This window comes from Heterodontus francisci, unplaced genomic scaffold (assembly GCF_036365525.1).
Source record: "Heterodontus francisci isolate sHetFra1 unplaced genomic scaffold, sHetFra1.hap1 HAP1_SCAFFOLD_597, whole genome shotgun sequence".
Taxonomy (NCBI): Eukaryota; Metazoa; Chordata; class Chondrichthyes; order Heterodontiformes; family Heterodontidae; genus Heterodontus; species Heterodontus francisci.
In genome coordinates this window covers 216016-226322 of record NW_027141752.1, presented here as the reverse complement: position 1 = coordinate 226322, position 10307 = coordinate 216016, and the positions used below count along the sequence as shown (strand labels likewise).

At 44.1% G+C, this 10307-nt stretch overlaps 2 non-coding genes across 2 annotated transcripts; both read right to left on the bottom strand.

Annotated features, from left to right (window-relative positions):
• Nucleotides 1-612: 612 nt before the first annotated feature.
• On the bottom strand, nucleotides 613-684 carry trnaw-cca (transfer RNA tryptophan (anticodon CCA)). Its single transcript has one exon. It is a non-coding gene; the product is annotated as a tRNA-Trp (tRNA).
• A 9143-nt stretch (nucleotides 685-9827) lies between these two features.
• Nucleotides 9828-9918, bottom strand: trnar-ucu (transfer RNA arginine (anticodon UCU)). The gene is given in 2 exon segments: nucleotides 9828-9863; nucleotides 9882-9918. It is a non-coding gene; the product is annotated as a tRNA-Arg (tRNA).
• Nucleotides 9919-10307: the final 389 nt, after the last annotated feature.

Genomic DNA, 10307 nt, shown 5'->3' with positions numbered 1-10307 from the left:
GTCAGACTTGCTCTGTCTGTTTTTGCTGCTCGTGACCATGAACGAGAACAGGCCACGAGTTCAACGTTTTTCAGAAAACGGAAGATAATTGGAAAGAATTCTGTGTTACTCCAGACCAGTGACAAAGATACAATGGATGTTATTCAAAATAAATTCCCTTTGACATTTGATGTAAACTTGTTTGCATCTAAAAGTTGGATTTTAAGTGTTGCAAAAATGTGTCAAATTAATGACTGACCATGTGACAGCGCACATGGGGATCAAATCCACAGCCTTGTTGTTATCAACACTGCGTCCTAACCAACTGAACTAAGCGGCCGATAGACAGAGCCAGGTATGGGTTTGAGCCGCACGCTGTGCGGTTTGTGTTTTATTTCTCACACTGGGTGACAGAGCGATTGCACAAACAATGGACACATCACATCCCTGAAACATTGTTCTGATATAAAACAGTGTGAAATAAGAACTGAGCATGGAAATGGAACGGAACCAGAAATCAGGACTTTAATCTATTAAAGTTGATCTTGAAATTCTACCATGCACGAATATTCCAAGAGAACGAACTCTCTTCTGATATAAAATCCAGGAACTTGAGCTGCTGTAAAACATAACTGAGCCTGACGTGTTTTGAACACGCAACCTTCTGATCTGGAGTTAGACGCACTACCGTTGTGCCACAAGCTCACAGGTAAAGCAAAGTCTTCCATTCCTGGCAGATTTACTTCTTGTTTAGATTCAGTGATTGAAATTAATTCAATCCTCATCTGACCTCCGCTCTGCAAAGGCCTGCCACCCGACCTGAACCCGACGGGACCCGACGACCTGTGTCGGGTCCGGGTCGTGTTGGGTCGCTCTTCCGGGTCTGGCTTTCGGGCTCGGGTCAGGTCGGGCCAGGTTCGGGTTGGGCTGGGTCCAGGTCGGGCTGAGTCCGTGTCGGACACACACAGTAAGTGTTACATTTAACTCTGCTGGGAAGTTGAGTTTAATAAGTGTCAAAAGTTGAAAAGCCAACCTAAGCTGGGAGTCCGGGTCATCAAGGAGGGAAACTCTGAGTCTGCTCAGTGAGAAAGTGAGCATCTCTATGACGTCATTGCGCTCATGCTGCAGCTTCCTGTAGATTCGGAATCGGGAGGTAGATAAAGTGAACATTCCAGTGGTCGGGTAAGGCTCGGGTTAGTTTGGGCGTGGGAATAAATGGAGATACTCGGGCCGGGTCGGGCTCGGGTCCAATGTGGTTCTGTCAGGTTCGGGTCGGCTTTTTTTTCCTGACCTGAGCAGGCCTTTACCGCTCTGTCAGTTCAGTGCCTTATTTAAACTATTACTTGGAGTTCTGTTTTACAGGGTCTCGGCTGTTTAAGTATTTCCCAGACCCACTACTCTGATTAATCAGACATTTTGCTGCTAACTGCTGCTGCTACAATTGAAATGTAAAAAAGAATTTCCAGTGACCTGCAACCAATGGACAAATACATTTCAGAAAGATAAAGCTCATTCACCAATCCACAAATGTGTCTTTCTGCTTATATTTATAAACAACTCCTTCTCTCCACTATGAGAACTATACAATCACTACAGTTATTTGAAAGTTAGTATAAGATGTTCCAGTTCATCAATTTTAAAACTGCAGCAGGTATTTTCCAGAAAACTTCTCTGTTGGAACCTCAGTCCCATTTAGATTGAAAGTGGACAATTAATGTATTCACTTGTTCATTGTGGACAGGTGTCTGACTTCAAATAAATCTCATTAACTTTCAATGAGGTGGCAGTATTTCTGTGCTCCCATTTTACGCAGTCTGTCCTGTTCATGCACCATGTTTTTATTCTCTTCTCCCATTCTCCACAGGATACAGATTACAAGCATCATCAATCGAGCTGTTGAAAAGCATTGGAAGAATCTGGTCACACAGGTATTGAAACATTCATTTTCTGCCATTTTCCAAGTTGGTTGCTTTAAACACAGTACGATGTGTAATCATCTTGAAAAGAGATTCTCTTCAATATCCAATACAAACTGAATTACAAACCTGACAGACAAACACAGGAGAACAAGCGACTAGTGAACACAAACCTCATGGTGCTCATTTTCAGATTTATTGCAGTCATCCGACAAAACAAGTGAAAGAATATTCCAGTGAAATGATTTGGAAAGTAGGGGTGACTTTTGTTGGTGCCTTTCTTTGCTCTGTTGGTGAAACTTTCTTGCACCTGACTCGTGTTCATGTCTCTGTTTCCTCTATTGAATGAGGAAGGAGGTATTTGATCAGAAATCAACTGGATTGTGTACCTTTGAGAGGGGATTTCTGCACCGTCAGGGCTGGAAACAGGAGTGAGTGAAAGACAATGTGTGGAGTTTGATTTTGTACAGAGGGAGAGCAAATCTAACAGGACTGTGAGATATTGGCCTGGATTTTACAGCCCAATAGTGGTGAACTCTGAGACTTTCACTGCTATTGAGGGTCTGAACAGCACTGCAACTGCTGGTACATGCACACACTAACACCAGCATCTGGAAGTTGTGGTGGTGAGAAATGTGCTTAGAAGGAGCCTCTGATCATAATCGCACCAGCCCACTCTTTAAAGTGACAGGGACCTGTAGTTCAGCAATTTGGGCTCATTGCCCACAATGTACCCTGATTTTTACCTGGGTTGGATTAAAGCCGGTAACAACAGGCTCAGGGCTGCTCGGGAAGGACTTTTCCGTTGACACAACAGCTCCACTATTCCAGGAAGACACCGGCAGGAGCAGTTGTCAACTTTCAGAGGGAGTTCAGACATTTTAAATGTTGTATTTTATTTCTTAATTGTATGTAACTTTTTAGCATAGCCTGATCAGAGTTCTTAAATTTACATCTGACTTTTTATTAACAAGATTGAAGTGCTTTTAAAAGATCTCTAAATGTATATGACTTTTTATCAAGATTTACTTGGCTTCTTTGAAAAGACTCTTGAGCAAGATTGAAGTGACTTTTAAAAACTACATCTTATCCTTTAAAATCCTGCTTCCATGTGGATGACATTGGAAGATGACTTCAGAATAGCTTAGACTATCTTTCTAACAGGTACTGCAACAGCTTAAGACCTACCTTTCTGCAAAAGCTGGTGAATTACCTTCCGGGAGCGGAGAGGAGCGGAGCGGAGCAGACCTATATGGACCGATATGAGGAGAATGTTGAGAGCGGAGCCTATAAATCCAATCCGAGGATCGAGGCCCAGTCTCTTCCCTTCCAGGAGTGGAGTGGAGCTCTTCCAGTGTGCTGGAGTTTTGAAAAAAAAGAAGCCAACTGTGATGTCAGAGGAGAGCTGCAAGGTGATTGGTTGGTGAGTCACTGCTGTTAGTGTATTTAAATATCTTAAAGAAAAGGGCAAAGTTTTTTACTTGAAAAAAAAACCTCTGCTGATAAGATGAGTACGACTAAAGTGTTTTTTTTATTCAGTGTAGCTTATGAAGGACTTTAGATTGTAGTGGGTAGAACAAGGCCCCGAGTGTCATTAGTATTTTTTAATTAAGGGAGTAACTAATTAATCTAAGGGTAAGTCATGGCAGGAGAGCTCAGCCCCGTGATATGCTCCTCCTGCGCTATGTGGGGATTCAGGAACCCTCCCAGTCTCCATGACGACCATGTGTGCAGGAAGTGTATCCAGCTGCAGCTACTGGCTACTCGCATTATGGAGCTGGAACTGCGGGTGGTTTCACTGTGGAGCATCCACGAAGCTGAGGGTGTCATGGATAGCATGTTTAGTGAGGTGGTCGCACCGCAGGTAATGGATGCACAGGCAGAAAAGGGATGGGTGACCACCAGATGGAGTCGTAGGAGCAGGCAGGTAGTGCAGGAGTCCCCTGTGGCCATCCCCCTCTCAAACAGATACACCGCTTTGGTTCCTGTTGGGGGGAAGACCTCCCAGGGGAAAAGAGCAACAGCGCGGTTCGTGGCACCACGGAGGGTTATGCTGCACAGCAGGGGATGAAAAGGGGAGGAAGAGCTATTGTGATAGGGGATTCTATCATAAGGGTTGCAGATAGGCGTTTCTGTGGCCGCAAACGAGACTCCAGGATGGTATGTTGCCTCCCTAATACTAGGGTCAAGGATGTTTCGGAGCAGCTGCCGGAAATTCTGAAAGGGGAGGGTGTGCAGCCAGAGATCGTGGTCCATATTGGTACGAACGACATAGGCAGGAAGAGAGATGAGGTTCTGCAAAGTGAATATGGGGAGTTAGGCAGAAGGTTAAAGAGCAGGACCTCTAGGGTTGTAATCTCAGGTTTACTCCCTGTGACACGTGCTAGTGCGGGTAGGAAGAGGAGGATTAGGCAAATGAATGCATTGCTGAAGACTGGCGAAGGCGGGAGGGCTTCAGGTACTTAGATCATTGGGATCTCTTCTGGTGCAGAGGTGACCTGTACAAGAGGGACGGGTTGCATCTGAACTGGAAGGGGACCAATATCCTAGCAGGGAGATTTTATAGTAATACACTGGAGGGTTTAAACTAGTCTTGCAGCGGGGGTGGGACCCAAAGTAGTAGTCTCTCCGATGAGATAGTTGAGGCAAATGGAGAGGTTAAAGCAAGCAAGTCCAGTAGGCAGGCCAGGCAGGGGCAGGACAGGGGGCGTGGAAGGTCTGGTGGGCTAAACTGCATTTACTTTAATGCAAGTATCCTTACAGGTAAGGCAGATGAACTCAGAGCATGGATCGGTACATGGGATTGTGGTATTGTAGCTATTACGGAAACGTGGTTGAGGGATGGGCAGGACTGGCAGCTCAATGTTCCGCGGTACTGATCCTTCCGGCGTGACAGAGGTGGAGGTAAGAGAGGAGGGGGAGTTGCACTATTGATTAGGGAGGACATCACGGCAGTACTTAGAGAGAATATCCCGGGGTGAATGTCCAGTGAGGCCATACTGGTAGAACATAGAAATAATAAAAGGGTGATCCCTTTGATGGGATTATACTATAGGCCCCCCAATAGTCAGAGGGAAGTGGAGGAGCATATATGTAGGGAAATCACAGATAGGTATAGGAATTATAGGGTTGTAATAGTAGGTGATTTTAACTTCCCTAATATTGACTGGGACTGCCTTAGTGCTAAGGGATCAGATGGTGAAGAATTTGTTAAGTGAGTCCAGGATAATTTTCTGAAGCAGTACGTGGATGGCCTGACTGGAGAAGGGGCTACACTCGATCTCCTGTTAGGAAATGAGGATGGGCAGGTGGTTGATATGGCAGTCGGGGAGCACTTTGGGACCAGTGACCATAACTCTATTAGCTTCAAGATAGTTATGAAAAAGAATAGGACTGGTCCTCAGGTTGAAGTCCTAAATTGGGGGAAGGCTAATTTCCATGGCATCAGACAGGAACTCTCAAAAGTTGAATGGGAGAGGCTGTTTACAGGTAAAGGGACGTCTGGCAAGTGGGAGGCTTTTAAAAGTGAGATAGGAAGAGTTCAGGGCCAGCATGTTCCTGTTAGATGGAAGGGCAAGGCTGGCAAGTTTAGGGAACCTTGGTTGACGAGGGATATTGAGGGTCTGGTCAGGACAAAGAAGGAGGCATACGTCAGGTATAGGCAGCTGGGATTGAGCGTGTCCCTCGAGAAGTATAGGGGATATAGGAGTATACTTAAGAAGGAAATTAGGAGGGCGAAAAGGGGCCATGAGATTTCCCTGGCAGATAAGATAAAGGAGAATCCTAAAAGATTCTATAAGTGTATTAAGAGTAAAAGGGTAGCTCGGGAGAGTGTAGGTCCCCTTAAGGATCAGTGTGGCAATCTATGTGTGAAGCCACGCGAAATGGGCGAGGTCTTAAATGAATATTTCTCGTCTGTATTTACCGTGGAGAAGGTCATGGAAGCTAGTGAGTTCAAGGGAGGGAACAGCGATATCCTGCAGCATATCAACATTACAAAGGAGGAGGTGTTGGAGGTTTTGAAGCGCATTAAGGTGGATAAATCCCCAGGGCCTGATCAGATGTATCCTAGGATGCTATGGGAAGCAAGGGAGGAGATTGCTGGGGCGCTGGCAGAGATTTTTGTATCATCGTTAGCCACGGGTGAGGTACCGGAAGACTGGAGGATAGCTAATTTGTTAATTAATAAATTAAATAACAAATCATGTCGCCTCTTTCTCTTCTAAACTCTGGCGGAGACAAGCCTAGCTTGTCCAATCTTTCCTCGTAAGACAGCCCACCCATTCCATGTATTAGTCTCGTAAACTTTCTCTGTACTACCTCCAATGCATTTACATCCTTCCGCAAATAAGGAGACCAGTACAGTACTCAGTACTGCAGAAGAGGTCTCACCAATGTCCTGGATAGGTGAAGCATAACCTCCCTACTATTGTATTCAATTCCCATGGTGATAAATGATAACATTCGATTAGCTTTCCTAATTACGTGCTGGACCTGCATACTAACCTTTTGCAATTCATGCCCTCGGACACCCAGATCCCTCTGCATCTCAGAGCTCTGCAATCTCTCACCATTTAGATAATATGCTTTTTTATTCTTCCTGCCATAGTGGACAATTTCCGACTTTCCCACATTATACTCCATTTGCCAGGTCTTTGCCCTATCACTTAACCTATCTATATCCCTTTGTAGCCCCCTTATGTCCTCTTCACAACCTACTTTCCTACCTATCTTTGTGATCAGCAAATTTAGCAACAATACCTTCGGTCCCTTCATCTAAGTCATTTATATAAATTGTAAAAAGTTGAGGCCCCAGCACAGATCCCTGTGGCACACCACTCGTTACTTCTTGCCAACCAGAAAATGACCCATTTATGCTGACTCTCTGTTTCCTGTCAGCTAGCCAATCTTCTATCCATGTAAATATGTTACCCCCGACACCATGAGCTTTTATTTTCTGCAATAACCTTTGATATGGCACCTTATCCTTCTGGAAATCAAAATACAATACATCCACTGGTTCCCCTTTATCCACAGCACATATAACTCCCTCAAAGAACTCCAATAAATTGGTTAAACATGATTTCCCTTTCAAAAAAACATGTTGACTCTGCCTGATTACCTTAATTCTTTCTAAATGCCCTGCTATAACATCCTCTGTAATAGCTCCAAACATTTTCCCTCAGACAAATGTTAAGCTAACTGGGCTGTCGTTTCCTGCTTTCTGTCTCCCTCCCTTTTTGAATAAATGAGTTACATTCACTCTTTTCCAATCTAACGGAACCTTCTCGAATCTAGGGAATTTTGGAATATTAAAACCAGCGCATCAACTATCTCACTAGCCAATTCAGGACCTGGCGACTTGTCAACCCGCAGCTCCAACAATTTGTTTCGTACCACTTCCCTGGTGATTGTAATTTTCTTGAGTTCCTCCATCCCTTCAATTTCCTGATATACGGCTAATACTGGGATGTTATTTGTATACTCAATAGTGAAGACCGATGCAAAGTATCTGTTCAATTCATCTGCCATCTCTTAATTATCCATTATTAATTCCCCAGACACACTTTCTATTGGACCAACAGTCGCTTTGTTAACTCTTTTCTTTTTAAAATATCTATCGAAACTCTTACTAGTTGTCTTGAAATTTCTTGCGAGCTTTCTCTCATACTCTAATTTTACCTTCCTTATCAATCTTTTAGTCATTCTTTGCTGTTTTTTTAATATTCTGTCCAATCTTCTGACCTGCCTCCCACCTTTGCACAATTATAGGCTTTTTCTTTAAGTTTGATAGTATCTTTAACTGTTTTCGTGAACCATGGATGGTGAGTCCCACCTTTGGAACTTTTCTTTCTCGTTGAAATGTATCTATTCTGTGTATTCTGAAATATCCCCTTAAATGTCTGCCACTGCATCTCTATTGACTTATCCCTTAACCTAATTTGCCAGTTCACTTTAGCTAGGTCTGCTTTCATGACCTTATAATTGCCCTTATTTAAATTTAAAATACTAGTCTGGGACCCACTCTCCTCTCCCTCAAACTGAATGTAAAATTCAATCATATTATAATCGCGACTACCTCGGGGCACCTTAACTATGAGGTCATTAATTAATCCTATCTCGTTGCACAATGCCAGGTCTAGTATAGCCTGCTCTCTGGTTGGCTCCAGAATGTATTGTTCCAAGAAATTATCCCCAAAACATTCTATGTATTCCTCATCTAGGCTACCTCTGCCCATCTGAATTTTCCACTCTATATGTAGATTAAAATCCCCCATAATTATCACAGTACCTTTCTGACAAGCTGCCATTATTTCTTCCTTTATATCTCATCCGACAGTGTGGTGAATGTTAGGTGGCCTGTACACCACTCCCACAAGTGACTTCTTGCCTTTATGATTTCTCATTTGTACTCAAACTGATTCTGCATCCTGATCTCCAGAACTCAGGTCATCCCTCTCGATTACGCTAATACCATTATTAATTAACAGAGCTACCCCGCCACCTTTTCCTAGCTTCCTGTCCTTCCAAAATGCCATGTCACCTCCAATATTCTCATCGAAATCTATGTCGCCCTGCAGCCATGTCTCTGTAATGACTATCAGATCGTACTTATTTATTCTATTTGTGCTCCCAGTTCATCTGTTTTGTTTCAAATGCTCCATGCATTCAGATACAGAGCATTTAGTTTTGTCGTTTTATTATTTTTGTCACCTCTGGCCTTATCTGTCGATTTACTCTTAGATTTGTACATTCTGCCCCTTCCTGTCACAGTCTGTTTATCATTTCCCATATTTATACCTTTCTCTCTCGCCCTGTCTCTCCTCCTTGATTCACCATATCTTCCCAAATTTGATCCCTTGCCCCCACTATTCAGTTTAAAACCGTCTCTACGTCCCTCGTTATGTGGCTCGCTAGAACACCGGCACCAGCACGGTTCAGGTGGAGACCGTCCCAACGGTACAGCCACCTCTTTCCCCAGTACTGGTGCCAATGCCCCACAAACCAGAACCCACTACTACCACACCAGTCTTTCAGCCGCACATTACTTTCTCTAATCTTATTTGTCCTATGCCAATTTGCACATGGCTCAGGTAATAATCCAGAGATGATTAACTTTGAGGTTCTGCTTCTTAATTTGGTGCCTAGTTCCTCAGACTGACTTTGCAGAACCTCTATCCTTGTCCTGCCGATGTCTTTGGTACCGACATGGACCACGACGACTGGATCCTCCCCCTCCCATTGTATGTTTCGCTCCAGCCCTGAGCAGATGTCCTGAATCCTGGCACCGGCAGGCAACACAGCCGTCTGGACTCTTGCTTTTGCTGCAGAGAACAGAGTCAATCCACCTTATTATACTGTCCCCTACTACCACTACATTCCTTTTTTCTCCCTCTTTGAGCCGCAAACACTTACTGCAGACGTGTTTGCCCTGGATCACACTGGCATCCAGGAACTCCCACATGCTGCAGCTGTGACACATCACCTGTCCTGTCATCCTCAACGTGTTTCAATTTACTACTTAAATATTTTATTCAATTATTCATTTTATTGCATATTTTAATAAACTTACCACTAGTTTGTTTACTATTTTAAATGTTAGGACTAAAATGGATCTTCATCACTTACCAGATGCGCTTCAAGCAGGTCGGTTCTTCCAAACCAATCAACTACCTGCTTGCCTGTGATGTCACAGCTTACCAGATCCTCACCAAACAGCTCCTTCCACTGCACCGAAGAAAGAACCAAATCCTGGATCCTCACCGCAGCGGCTCTCTGTTTCCCTGCTCTCACTCTCCATTGTGACGTCACTCCTCGATTTTTTTTTTCCCCTGCTCTGCTCCTCTCTCTCGCTCTGTCTCCGAGTCTGTGCTTTTGGCACATTTCTTCATTTGTTGTTCCGTTGTGCTCCTCTGTTTCTGGTCCAAAATCTGACTCTGGTGGGACTTGAACCCACAACCTTTGAATATCATCTTAATTATTATTTAGAAGTCCAACACGCTATCCATTGCGCCACAGAGCCTCACGCACTTTTATTAACATCACTAAGGCCTTTGATATTGTCAGCAGAGACGGCCTCTTCAAACTGCAATGGAACATCGGCTGCCCTCCTGACCTCTTGGGCATCATCTCTTCTTTCCACGAGAACATGCACAGTTCCATCAGTTACAATGGAGCAACATCAGACGCTTTCAAGATCAGCAGTGGGGTAAAGCAGGGCTGCGCGCTGGCGCCAACTCTCTTAGGAACAGAGGAACATAGGAGTAAGCTATTCAGCCCGTCGAACCTGCTCTGTCATTCAATTAGATCATGGCTGATCACCTACCTCAAAGCCCCTTTCCCATGCTATCCCCATATCCCTTGATGTCATGAGTATCAAGATTTCTATCAATTTCTGTCTTGAACATGCTC